The sequence below is a fragment of the Syngnathus leptorhynchus genome, chromosome 13 (genome assembly GCF_054491065.1).
Source record: "Syngnathus leptorhynchus isolate UIUO chromosome 13, UIUO_Slep, whole genome shotgun sequence".
NCBI lineage: Eukaryota > Metazoa > Chordata > Actinopteri > Syngnathiformes > Syngnathidae > Syngnathus > Syngnathus leptorhynchus.
Window position 1 is genome coordinate 3958378 of NC_141207.1, and position 14049 is coordinate 3972426.

The window sequence follows — 14049 nt, forward strand, 5'->3', positions numbered from 1 at the left end:
CTGGAGAAAATTAAAGAGTAACTGTCCAGTGGAAAAAATGCGGGTTTATTTTTTCAGATTTCTTTCAAAAGTCTTGCAAGAGAGGATGAAAACTTACAGATGTTCTCATTTGCTGGCCAATGTTTTATAATTCCTGATTATAATACATCAGCTTGTTGAATTCTAATTATGATAGCTCCATTTTTGACAGAGTGCCTGTCTTTCCCCCCCCCCCCCCCCCCTCTACTTGTTGCACTTGTGAGTGAACGGGTGTCTCACTCAATCATTTCAAAGCACACAGAGCGCGGGGCTGCGTTTACAGTGAAAATGCCACATCTTTTGAAAAATATGTCCATTTTTCCACAAGACAGACCTATAGCATGGCAAAATGAAGCAAATTGGAACTGTTGGCCTCTGCTGAACCATATTACTGGGGACCATATATCATTTTTTATAGGTCACAAGTGAAGCACATCTGTTTCCACTTGCCTAAGTTTCCATACAAAACATTTGTATAGAGATTCTTCATGTATATTCTTTGCTCCCTTGCTCTTGTTTAAACCAACATGCGCCTCATACATCAGCCCACCCGTCAAAAGAGCCAAAGGCTGTTCCACTACAACTTTCTCAGCTCGTTTGATTAAAGAATGTAGTCGTAAGAAGCCTTACGATGTTTACACCACAACACGATGATTTGTTTATGCAGCGCGGTATTTTAACAGTCAACTTTCCTGACAGTTGTGCAAGCCAGAGCCCAACATGGCCAAAGTGAACCTGGCTTTTTCGCTCAAATTTGATCTCAAAGCCCCTCATGTGTTTGACTTCTTTTTAATTACTTCCTGTCTGCTGGGTCAATTATAAGCCCTGGGTTCTTTTAAGGGGGAGCGTAGCATTTTGAACAGACAGAGTGATTAAATAACTGAAATGTGAGCACAATCATGAGATCATTCATTGGGGCTTGATTTGATCATATGTTATACCGTATACCTATTCTAAATGTACTTTTTAATGTTTATACAGAAGTTGATTACTCGTGCCGCCAATCTTGAGTCCATTTTAATTAAACCAGCAAAAAAGACAAAGAAGTCTTTATTGATTGAAGTAGTTTGAAGGCATAGGACACTTTGAAGTCTTGCTCTGTTTTTCCATTATTGATTTCAGTCATATGCGTGCCACCCCATTGTCACTTAATTAAATGATCGTATTCAACAAAAACTGTTTAAAAGCTCAAACTGTCCTCACACATATAAGACAGGTTTCCATTAACACATTAACACACCCTAGAAGAAATCAGTTTGTGTCACTCTGTGTAATATGGAAATGCTTGGGCAATTATTTTCAGCAGACAGTTGAATGACACAAGGTTGTAAGATTTAGAATTTGATTAAAAAGAAAAAAAAAAAAACAGACCTCCAAAGTTATACAAAACCTCAGCGCTCGGTCTGACACTGTGTATAACACTTTGCAAATCTTTTTCAACTTTTTGTGACACTTATTCAGAAAGGAGCAGCAACAACAAGAAGTGTTAAGAGAAGAAGAGAAACAAAGAATATTAACAGGAAGGTATATGAGGTCAACAGACTCTTGTTCAAAGTAGTTAACCTGGGATGAGTCATACATAATACTATTGTCTGAATGTTTGGCAATTGAAGAACAGTGGTTCATTTTTTGTTACATTTGTGCTCATAATCGTTTAATAATTTGGAGGCCAAAATTGTTAGATTGTCACCCTCTCAGCAGTAAATATTTTGATTTGATGATCTTGATCTTTGATAAAGATTTTTGCCTAGAGAATAGTTACTGTGGACTGTAATCATGAAACAAGCACACAAGCCAACTTCAACTTATTAGTAACGACTTAATGTGACTGCCGACCAGTCGCCTGATTAAGTCACTGGGCAGTTTAAGTTCTTAAATATTGGGGGAGGGGGTGACTTGCTGAATGCGCAAGTGGCACAGAGCAGCTTCTTAAGCCATGACCCGTAAAACCCGAGCAACATGAAAAACAGTATAATGGTATATTACGACTTTGCACATTTTCAGCAATTATCTTTAAAACTATGACTTTTGTTTAGAATCAAATCCATGATTGCACTTTACAGTAAATTTGACAAGGTTTATGATGATGACAGTTTGACTCTGATTTTTTTTCTCTTTTCCTTAATTCCTGGCAACAATTGATTATTAACATGAGAAAATTGGAGGGTAAGTATCATGCATAAAATGGTTTGACCATAGTTCTGCTCAACTAGATTGCCACATGAAAAGATTTAAATATTCTGTCGACTGTTAAATTACGATTCTGAAGCCCATATTAAATTTAATAGTTCATAGTTGTTCTCATGGATTGAGTCCAAACGCGATCTAAATCACACAAAATAAATAATAAGTGAACCTGTACAGAGCCTATTGCTAACCCAAAGGAAGTCCAGTTCAACCCGTGCAAAAACAGGGCAGCTCCATGTGGAGGTGGAGAAGTAAGCCTAAGTCTCCAAGTGGCATGGTTGCCCATGGCTACATAAATATTAACCAACTCGTCTCTGTGGTGAGACTAGATTTCTTTGATTGAAAGTCTACTGCAAGATCTTGATATATCCAAGGAGATCACTAAAGGCAACCTGGCAAAATTGATGCGTGAATACCAGGAGATTCCACGATGAGCTAACGTGAGGAACTTTCCTTTGGGAATATCCAGTTGCTCTTTTTCATGCAAAGGGGAAAAAAAGCATTGTATAATAAAGTCGACATTAACATTTTGTTCTCTTTACCCTAACACCGCCACACACCCCAATAGCTGTGCCTGCAGCACGGAGAAGTGTCTTGTAAATATAATTTAAAGAATGATAAATAATAATTCATTCAAGTGTGCAATAAACATTTTTGTCATAGAATCATCCCATGATATGCTCTATGATGGACAACCTTTCATCAAATTGCAATGCTTTGGTAGCATTCAACAGTGACAATGTGAAGTAAAAATAATATAATTAGACTTTTTTTTTAACCTTTCTTTTGGGTCTACTCCCTTATAGTGAGGAGTCCATTTATACTTTACTGTTACCAAAGGATCTACTGTTACTCTGACTCCAACCTTCAAAATCCTTTTAAAGCATGCATAATTTGTTTACTAACAATATGCGAACACACAATGACCTTTTCAGTATTATATTAAAGTTTTTGCATTCTGCTAGCTACCTTTATTTTGTTCCAAGTCATGCCAAAGGCTGAAAATGGTGCAATTGTGCGCAACAGTGATGCTTATCTGCATTGAAAAAGTAAAGAAGCTGTTTTAACTGACTGTTTATATTCATGTGTGCTGCCGAGTATATTTTATATCCTGCACACATCGATGTTTCGATGCAAATCACTTAGCTCTAGTTCTGTAGCAACACGAGTACATGGGTCAAGGTAGTGCATAAAATGAATAATATAAAAGGAGGGTAAAAAAGAATGAAATAAGTGGACCAACAAGTTGTGATGCTTGTAAGAACCTTTGTTAATTGTTCTCTGAAAGTTTAAATCTGACCAAAACCTTTGGCCACAGAGCTCTAATTTATCAGGGTCAGCCGCAGTTGCAGTCCTGTGACTGGTCATGTGTGCCTGAGATGTCAATCATGTGCAAATATTTTGGGAAGGAACCAATAAGCATTTTTCATGGAACAATTCAAGGTTAAGAGCCAGGCTTTGAGCCACATGAGAAATTGGGAGGTATGTTTGCTCACCGGGGATGACTGAGGCCGGTCTAAAACATCTGCCATTATCTCCACGTGATAAGACAAAAGGAAAAAAAAATCAACAGGAGCCATGTCTTTACTCGTCAGCAAACAAACACAAAACGTGTTTTGATTTTTATAGTTCCGGCGAGTCATGGAATGTCGTACATATCCAGCGGATGGCATTTAAGTTGGGTATAGAAAATGTATATATATATATATATATATATATATATATATATATATATATATATATATATATATATATATATATATATATATATATATATGATTAAATTGCCAATTTTCTTCTCCTTTTTGCCTTGTTAGGTAACAGAGCTCTTGAGCCCAAGTTGCCAATAAAACAGAGGAGACTGGCATATGCTAAATTCTGACCTTAATTTTGTCCGGTCGCGCAACTGCAGCGCACCGCCGAACGCGCAACTCTAGCGCGAAACACGCAACTGTAGCGCGCCGCCGACTGCGGATCTGCACCACACTGGTAGCATTATTGTGACAGAGCGGTCGCTAGAAAATATTTTCTATGTTTTAGTGACCGCTCTGTCACAATAATGCGACCAGCGCAGTGCAGTTGCGCGGTCAGCGGCGCGCTACTATTTTGCGTTCGTCGTGCTCTGCATTTGCGCGATCGGACAAAATTAAGCTCCCTGAAAACTGAGGTCCACTTAAATTTTGGAAAGTACATCAATTTCAGCGACTGATCGGTCACATTATGCGACCAGCGCGGTGCAGTTGCGCTGTCGGTGACGCGTTACGGTTGCCCATTCCAAAGTGCGCTGCAGTTGCGCGATCGGACAAAACTAAACTTCCTACGTCCTGAGGTCCACTTAATACATTTTGGAAATTACATCAGGACTTTAAAACTAATTTCTAAATTTCTGCGGCCGATCTGTGAGAATAATGCGACCAGCGACGCGCTAAGGTTGCGCGTTCGGCGGTGCGCTGCAGTTGCGCAATCGGACAAAATTAGGTTCCCTGCGCACTGATGTATGTATGTAGAGGTGCTGCTGTACATCAGAATTCACGATTGTTATAATAATTTAGTTTGACCAATCTCCACCTCTTTTACTGTGGACCAACATTTAAATAACTTTCATCAAATGTGATGGTTTAGTAAAAAAAAATCCCCAAAGGTATGATGATTCACTTTCATAAATGTGAGAATAAAACTACATTAAAATGTACAAACCAGCTAAATTTATCATGCCTGACTGTGAGCTCAGCACCCTTGAACTTCTGATCTTACTTGTAAAATTGCTCCTGGCACACCAAACTAAGTGCAGAATACGGTGATTTTATGATCTTGTAACTCTTGTTCGTTTAGCAGATTTACTTTTTCTTGCAAATGTCAAACCCTACTGCCTTTCAATTTGACATGAAATTGATACAAATGTCTACATGATAAATCTTTATCCACAATATACACTTAGTGTAATTTGCAGTTAGCGAGCATCAAATAGTGTTACTTAGCTTCCTTCTGCAAGATACGTCGATGACTGTAACTCATAAACAATTCCAGTGACTCATATAACACATAAAAGCACAAATGCAGCACACGTTAGAGATGAGAAGAATATTACTGGTAGAAATCTCTAATAATAAACTGTCTTCACCTCATGATGGTTACGTTGAGTTATCTTTTCAAAGGGATAGCCGGATGCCCTCTGTTGGCAATTTGGACTGCACACTTGTATGAATGCAAAATTGCTGTTTAACAAAGCCATAAAGACACCACATGTGTTTTTAGTCTGTGCTTATAAATAAACATTTTTCCTGCTATGGATGCTTGCCACTGGGTGACCTTTTTATTACATCTGTTTTCTCTTTTTTTGTGCAGCCCCCACCCCAAAAAAATGGCATGTATTATTATGTAAAATTATGCTTATAAAAATAAGTCAGCTACTTGCCTGCATTCACCTTCACCTGGTGAGCATGACTCAACTTCACGTTTCCCCACAGTGGGTGAAAGGCAGTTTTTATTGAAGCCAGGTGCTTAGCCATGTCCTGCCTGCCTCAGAATATTTTAGGAAAGAACTCCTCAGCCACAACACATAAAAATGCAACTCTTGTGCATTGACCTCCTTTTGTTTTATGTAAGTAATAGAGTCCCTTGCTTAGTTGAATATTACACAAATTAAATTTTTGTCGATTTTTTCATACAAAGCTGTATTACCCGGAAAAGCACCACCTGTGAGAATTTAAGATCAATATGAAGACAATTCGAAAGAATTAGGTTATTAGGTTTTATTTATTGATGTACCATGGGTGATGCATTTTTGCATGGAAAAATCCAGTTGATCCAGTTAGATTTCACATCAGAGCAATGACATCAGATTTTTTTTATTCAAATCCGTTTTTGTTACCCCCCTAAGGTAAATGTCAAATCTACCCCTATTTTAACAAATCAACCATTGCAAAGGCAGATATTTTGACACATACTATCGATTGAAAATCATTATGATTATATTAGTGTGCCTCATTTTGTGTCTTTGTGTCATAGAGGTTGTGATTTTCCCCCCACTGTAATATGACAGTGGAAACTAAATCTTCGTTTTCATTGGTTGACTAAACAGGACTGCCCACGGTAGCACATGACTGGTGTACACTAAAGCAAAGGATGCTTCTCAAAGCAGAAAAAGAGACAATCAACGATGTATTGATAACATCCTCTCTATGATTTCATTTGAATTCCCTCAGAGTATAGAAAAAAAGATGGCAAGATAAAACAGGCCCCTGCTGCTTGTCCTGCTGCCATCACACAGTCCGAATCCGACAGATCCAGTCCAGGCTTTCCAGCCGCCCCTGCCCTCTGTGGGTTGCCCGCACACGGCAGTCTGCTCCCGGCCGAAGCACTGGCTGGTTGGCTCTGCTTACTGGAAGTCTGCTGCACGTCCGTTCCTCCTGTTCCATGAGCTTGGGCACCGATCGGCTTCAAAACTTTCCGCCCACGGACGGAGAGCAAGACGTGCTTCCAGCCAGCCACCAATCATCCATTGACATTTTTTTTGTGTGTGTTTCGGTGCAGAAAAGAACTGACTAGATGGTGTCGGCTTGGTCCCGGCAAAGGTAATTGACTAGAACGGCCAGAGCGCCTTTTGGCAATGGAAGTGTGCCCCTGGAAGAGAGGCACGGCTGGGATGAGAAGAGAACCTGTCGCCGATTGAGAACCAGTCTGAGTTCCATGAAGAAAGGCATGCATCAGACCTGCAAACCCTTACAGGACCCCTTATCAGACATTATCTGACACCCCCCCCCCCCTTTCATCTTATTCTTATTTTTCAATTCTGACATTATTTCACCTGGTTTTGCTGCAAGGTAAGTTTCCGTGCAGTTTAAATGAGACATGACTTGAAGTTTAATTGGTCGCAACTTTCACCACTTTTGCACGCACACTCCATCGCGTGTTTGCGACTCAATTAAAGGAAGCTTTTTTTGCAAGTTGTATTTTAGCAGCTTAAATGTCACGGGCGCACGCTGACTGCGAGCAGATAACTCCAAAATACAGAAAAGAAAATCCTTGTGCAACAGATGTTCGGCCACGTTTTAGAGATGGAAGTATCAGCAAAAACATTCATTTCTTCTTATTAGTTCAGTTCTATGATAACTCCCTCCCTTTTTTTTTCTTTCTTTTAAAACAAATGCATTGATCCTCTTGTTAAATTCAGTGGGGGATTTCTAGTGGAGCTATGTGACTTAAGAAGTGATTTTTTTTTACCACGTTCAATGACTAATCCTTTATAATTGGACAGAGGCTATATGTTTTGACATGAGGTCAAAAGTGGAGAAATTTAGCCAATGTAATAATTACTTTTTTTTGGTGGGGGGTGGGGGGGCGGCGCGCTTCATTCGGCTGGTAGATGTCAGCAAAATGAGGCAAATGGAAAAATAAATGTGGCTGTTGGAATCTATGCAGAAATACATCAAAATTGGATGATATACTTAATTTTTTGGCACAGGGTTGAATGCATGTGTTCCGGAGCTGGGTGAGCGGCACGCCGCGGCGGGGCCGGTGATGCATGGCACCCCCCGAAGCACAGCAGCGCTCCTCGGTCATCCATCATTGAATTATTGGTCAAATTTAGCCGCGCATTTGGCAGATGGTCTGCTTTAAATTGTGCTGTATGAAAATGATGCTGTGATTTGGTCCGTGAGTGCAAGTCTATTTCTCACAATGAAAAGATTGATGTGCATTTTGGTACATTTCATGTCAAAGTGACTGTTCAATTTGGATCATTTGGGGATTCTTAGGAATTAATCAATACAGATTGAAGGATAAGTAACAAAACATGAGTTGAAAGTAAATCTTTATGCGGACGAATGCAATTTGTTTATGGTTTTGATTTAACCTTACCCATAGAGGTGATTCGCAGCTCTTAAATACTTTGGTTTCTTCCAAATTCCATCCATAATCACACTGGAATCGGCTACCAAGAAAGATGTTTTCTGAATTTTGGAGCTTCTTGGCTGTAACATTGCCATGTCGCAACCGATTGTGCTGTGCTGTGTGCAAAGCCTCTCAAAATTGCACAGTGATTCTTGTGTTGTGCTGTGTGTGCAAAGCTTTACAAAATTGCATTGTGACTCACCACCAGTGAGGGAAATTTAGGCCAAAAATGTAGGTCGATTTAAAAATAAATAAATAATAATAATAATTTAAAATAGTCATTTTTTATTTGAGTATATTTTTCAATACATTTGTTTTATGTTCTCTATCAAGAACCCTTTTAACCAATTTTATGTCCAGCCATAGATCAATACGGCCTTTCTTCTCCAAACTGTCTGAAGTGTCTCACATCCATTTTCTCAACTTTTTTTTTTTAAAATTTTACACTCTCGCCAGTGAGTGTGAAAAAGGAGGGAGAGAGTGAGAGCTCATCAAAATTTGTGACATTATGGGCTGTTGCTTGATGCTTCCTTCTTGCCCATCCCACACTTGTTTTCTTATACAATAGACAGCAACTGAGATCGGCTTCTTCTGATGAATCGCTCACGCAAAGAGACCTTTGTTTGAATCCTTAAATGATAATAATGCATCAAGCACTTTGCACTTTGGCTTTATTAAGGTCATTTGTTATTGGTTTAATATTGAATGGCTAGGACTGGTGGTAGCATTTGCTTGCTGTTGTTGTGTCATTGTGCTAATGAGAAAATGATGTTTTCTTCTTTCAGTGATCCCAAGCGTCGCATTGTAGGCATGCAGACCTTTCAAATCCTTATTGATGACCATCCAAATATGCTCGGACTTCTTTTGTCTCTCCGCTCAGTCAGTCTTGTGTCAAGATCGTAAGGCTCTTCTTTCGTGAGCGAGTAGAATGGAGCATAGATAGAATAGGGAGTGGACTCATTTTGATTTACACTCCGTTGCCAATTCTGGCATATAAATTGTGGGTTTGTGGGTTTTTTCCTACATGGAGTCATGCTGGGTGGATAACTGCTCGCCGTTAAAAGGAATAAACAAGGCTGTAAAGAAAGGGAAGGATAGAAGGTGCGCACTCTTTCAAGTACTTCCCTTTCTTGTGACTTGTTTTATTTTACGATTGCTAATCAGTAAAACACTGTGCGCTACTGTGCGCACCGCCTCCACCACCACCAAACATTTGTTTCCACTTCCCAAAAGTCCCTGCAGTGCAACGAGGGGGGGGGGGGTAGGGTTATTCATGGGCTGAAGAAATTTCCTGTTTGCCGAAATAATTTCAAAGACGCGAACTACGATAGCTTGCAACGGCTCTATTTCAACTCCGATGACGAGAGTCAATATGGCTGCCTTCCTCAGCTTTGTATGCCCGTTAGATGGCTCCGTATGCCTTTTGTGAAATAGTAGTGCAAAGTGCAATGCATTGTACACACACAAACAGACCCACTTTGTGATTGTAAGTCTTATTTTACGACATGTTGCGCACATGCTTGGCTTTCACAACGCTGTGCATGATTTAAAACAGAGTCTTGGTACACCTAGCTTATGGACAGAGAGGGAGAAAAATAGGCCAGCGAATGAATGACAGGTAAAAAAAAATATAATACTTTTAATAATGATAAAACATTATAATAATAAAGAAATAATTGTAATCACAGAAATGTATTTGCTAAATCTTTGTTGCTGGTTTAATAAGAAGCAAGAATGAAGAAATGGACACAAACCAACATTCTCATTTTTTTTTTTTGCAGTGAATAAGACTCTTGCTTATCTGTGCGCAGCTGCAACACTGTTTGGAGAAAATATTCAATTTGTGCATGTCAGAGGAGATGGGAGGCTGTGAGCAAACAGCAGTTATTGCGGCTCCGCCATAGCAGCCACGAGCAAGGCGTGCATTGGGAGAAAAAGGGGGATCTGCACACGTCTGCCAGGGAAAGGGAGTCATGTCTCGGCTGGATTAGAAGAGAGCGAAGCACTTAAAAGCCCCTCCGCTGACAGGACACGGGCTGTTGTTCAGGGATGGTGTGGATAAACATGGCAGAGCAATATATCTGTCCTTGACTATTGTAACTCATTGCAACTGCAATAAGTTCAACTCACTGCCTTTAGCATTTAAAAGGGTTGAAAGAATAAGCTGTGGCTGTTATGTATTTAGTATATTCAGTCGGTTACGGTTGCGCATTATTGAGCGCAAACTAATTTTGGGAATGTAAATGTCTTCCAAATGGCTCTTGCACTCAGCCGCAGATCAAAATTAAGTGAGAAAAGTGTGTGTGTGTGTGGGGAGGGGAATATTTGTATACAATAATAGAAAATATAGAATTTAATGTTGAGTATTTCATGGAATGCACATTTAATATTTTGTTTTTGCTGTTGCATTATTTGTGTATGCAATTAACATGCATGACTTGCAAGGAAAATATCTCCAATTTATCTAAAACAATTAAAAATTGGATACGGAATCCAATCACATCAATTCATAATTGACAGAAAATCAATTAAATAAAATGATCTTTATCACAAAAGTATTCAGAAGTTAGGTTTGTTTTAAAATAATATGAGAACTAAACTTTTAAATTAGCTCCACTGGACAATACTACTAACACACAACATCAATCAGACACTTTTATAATAAAAAAAAACAGTTTGCGATACAATAAAACAGTTTTAAACTTTACCAGACCACTGAAAGTTTTTGTTCACTTTTAAGTTTTGTTGTTGTTGTTGTTAATAATACACATTTAATTTCATATGTGCCTGTTTAGTGGAATAGGTCTGCTAAATTACTATTGTGTCGTGCAGCGTGTGCTTGGCTGTGTTTGGGGCTTTGTTCTCGCACTGTAGCTTAGTTGCCAAGTCAGATGGAGTGGAGCGTCTGGCCTGGGACTTTCAGAGGAATATCACAATATCACAAGTCTGCTAAGTTGCTAAAAAAACTAAGCTAATCAACAAAATAATTATCTGTTCAATTGCTACCATGCCAGAGACATCAAACGCAGTGGAGGGTTGGAAAAACAATGAAATTATGTGATAATGATTGCTCACGCTGACAGGAGGCGCCCTTTTTTGCAGGGAGGTGGGGGTATACGTGAGGAAAGATGGGACTGGAGGCTGCTCACTCACGAAAAAAAGAAAAAAAAAAAGAATCTGTGTACATTTTGAGAATGAGCATAAACGTCCATCATCACCTCTAATGAGCTTCTTATGTGGGGTTTTTTGGCGTTGAAACAGAGAGCGAGAGAACAGTATTAGTCGATTAATTTCCTGCAGTGAATCATGGAACCTGCTGCTTTTATCTTCACACTGCGCTCCATGTGTGGGCCACCAAAAAAAGGTTTATGTTTGCCTCACACGCTCATAAGTTTGGCCCGCCGTGCGTCCCCCCTCTACCCCCCTCCCGCCCCGCTCTCCTCCTTTTCACTCTGGGCACAGATAATGTCTTTGCATATGAATTAACCGCCCTCGTTGAGCTTCTTTCCAGTAATTGAGAAAGCAGAAACCGTAAAACTATCATCATATCATATTTGATATGTTCTTCTCTGAGCTGCTTAGAGGGGTCTGCTTGGAATTCTTTCCAAAAAGAAATAAAAGTACTTTTAATTTTCTGGGTACAGTTAGAATGTTGTGCATGATTGAAAACTAGCAGGGGGGTAAAGCGCAGCCTCAGCGGGTGCAATATGGGTCGCTCTAATTGTAAAAAAGTTAGGATGATTGATCAGCAAGTTATTTTTTGACAGGCTTGTAGAAGAAAGATCAAAATATACCTGGTGATAAAAAATATGCCGCTTTATTAACCACTTTAATAAGATTTTACCTTTTACGGTTGTAATGGTGATTTGTTATTTGACATAATGTTACGTGCATGTTTATTCTTGTAGTTTTAGTCTGCATTCTATCATACGAAGCAAATACTACTTATAATAGATTTTATCTTGTGCAGCTTATGTCTAAAGTGTGTATGAACAAAATTAGAGGAGTAATTACATGTCAGTCCTTCATGTTTTATGTTGAAGCTCTGGTTTGAACGTGTTTTGTTGTCCTAGCGGGAGCTTTTCTGATTATGTTACTGTAGCGGCTCACAATGTACGTGCGTGTGTGTCACAATAAAGTTTCCGCTTGGTGCTGTCTTACCAACACAGTGCAAAATGGCCTGAGGAGGAGTTGTTCCTGACAGAGATGCATTGTTAGAGGCAGCCAATAAAGGCGTTCGCTGAGTGGCTACATCTGCGAACCTCATCTTGACTACAGTGTGGGCCGAGCGACAACACGGCAACTGTCACAGCTGCACCTGCTGCTCTCTCCCTGCGCACAGCACCTCGCTCTGTGCCGCCCGCTGAGGAACCGCCGCAGATTTGGCCATCTCTGCCGTGGCTTTATCTCGGGTCACCTCGACACGAGTTTCTTGCCTCTTGAAGACAGAGCAGAGACAAAAGAAAAACAGAATTGAAATTGTTGCCCCCAAGGACTGAGATGTAGTTTTGCTGACGTGCAAAATCTCTGCCTGTAAAACAAAATGGGGTACAAGAGAGAGCTGGCTTAATCTAAAGTGACCAGTCCGGAGAGTAATATTAAAGCTGGTTGTCCCTCCATGTTACTGCGGATGTAAACTCCATGACCTCCTTAGCACGCACTCACGCACACACACACACACACACACACACACACACACACACACACACACACACACACACACACACACACACACACACACACACACACTCGCGAAGAGCATTAAATGCTTATATATGCTCAATTGCTGTTAACTCTACAAATTTGAGTTCTGGCTCAATATTTTTGCGCAAAATATGTATTGGCTATTATTTTACGTTGTTGAGTTCCACCTTCTTGTGTTTTACTAAAATGCATGACAATAATAACAGTTGTGTTTCGCTCTGTTGTTCAGTAGTATTATTAAAACAACGAGCTGAGCAGCAGACATTTTGTGATTCTACTGCAGTGTGATGTTGGGTGTCACCTATCGTCCTTGCAGTCTTGACAGTAATTCATTTTATCGGGTTTCATTGAACTTTGCTGCTTCATTTTTCTTTGTAATTTATAATTTTTCTATATTGTAGTGAAAGGCATTATTTCACAAAATGTTTAGGATTTTTTTTTTTGCGTGATATATGTTAAAATGGTCTTTTTCAAACATATTCTGGCACAAAAAGTACTTATTGTTCAATTGGAGGAGATTCAGACTAATGACATACATTTGGCGTGTTTCATCGAGAGATATGTGTGATAATGGCGTAGACTCACACATTGTGTGTAGGAGTGTGTGGGAGTGCGGGGAGGGGGCTAATTTCCCCCAGCTTTAGCCTTGCTTGTACAGCTGTGCCAGTCCCGATGGCATGGACTGCTGTTTTTTGGCTCCAGCTTCTCCACCTACGCTGCGGGGGATCTTGAGTAATAAACATCCTTAACATTGGTGATAAGTAACCCTCCACCTCCGGTCGGCATTGGCTTGATAGAGATGTCAAATGATTCATGTATGTAATCATGAAAATTGGAAAGGAGAATATTGACACTTCTGATCTTTTTTGGCAAGTTCAGAGGAAATGTTCATGTATGCGGACTGGCCCACCCAATAATGCTGCTCATACATTCCCTCGGTGCTGACACATTTGTTTCTTTCACTTATTGCTTTTTAATATTCTGTGTGTGTGTGTGTGTGTGTACTGGCTGCAGAACACACTTGTTTGAAGAGAGAGGAAAAAAGAAATCAATTCCATTCTATCATATTTGAATTTACTTGGATATATTTCCATGTTGAAATAATTTGTGTGCAATAGGTTACCTTTAATTTGTTCAAGGCTAATAAAAAAAAGACACAATTGTATTTTCATATAATAACAATTTCTACAAGGCGATATAGTATTATTGCCAGCATGTTGTGAAGATGGAGCATTGCTCTTCCTTGCA

At 39.6% G+C, this 14049-nt stretch overlaps 1 protein-coding gene across 22 annotated transcripts in view; it reads left to right on the forward strand.

Annotated features, from left to right (window-relative positions):
* The window catches only part of adgrl2a (adhesion G protein-coupled receptor L2a), a 196481-nt gene that overhangs the window by 104004 nt on the left and 78428 nt on the right, over positions 1 to 14049 (forward strand). For 7 of the 22 annotated variants that reach the window (XM_085928341.1, XM_085928340.1, XM_085928345.1 and 4 more), the window contains one exon: positions 6411 to 7028. The exons of 14 other annotated variants lie outside the window; for them this stretch is intronic. The gene's annotated coding sequence lies outside the window, so the exon portion shown is untranslated. The remainder of the gene's footprint in view (positions 1 to 6410; positions 7029 to 14049) is intronic. One more of the 22 variants, XM_085928343.1, reaches the window with a different exon arrangement.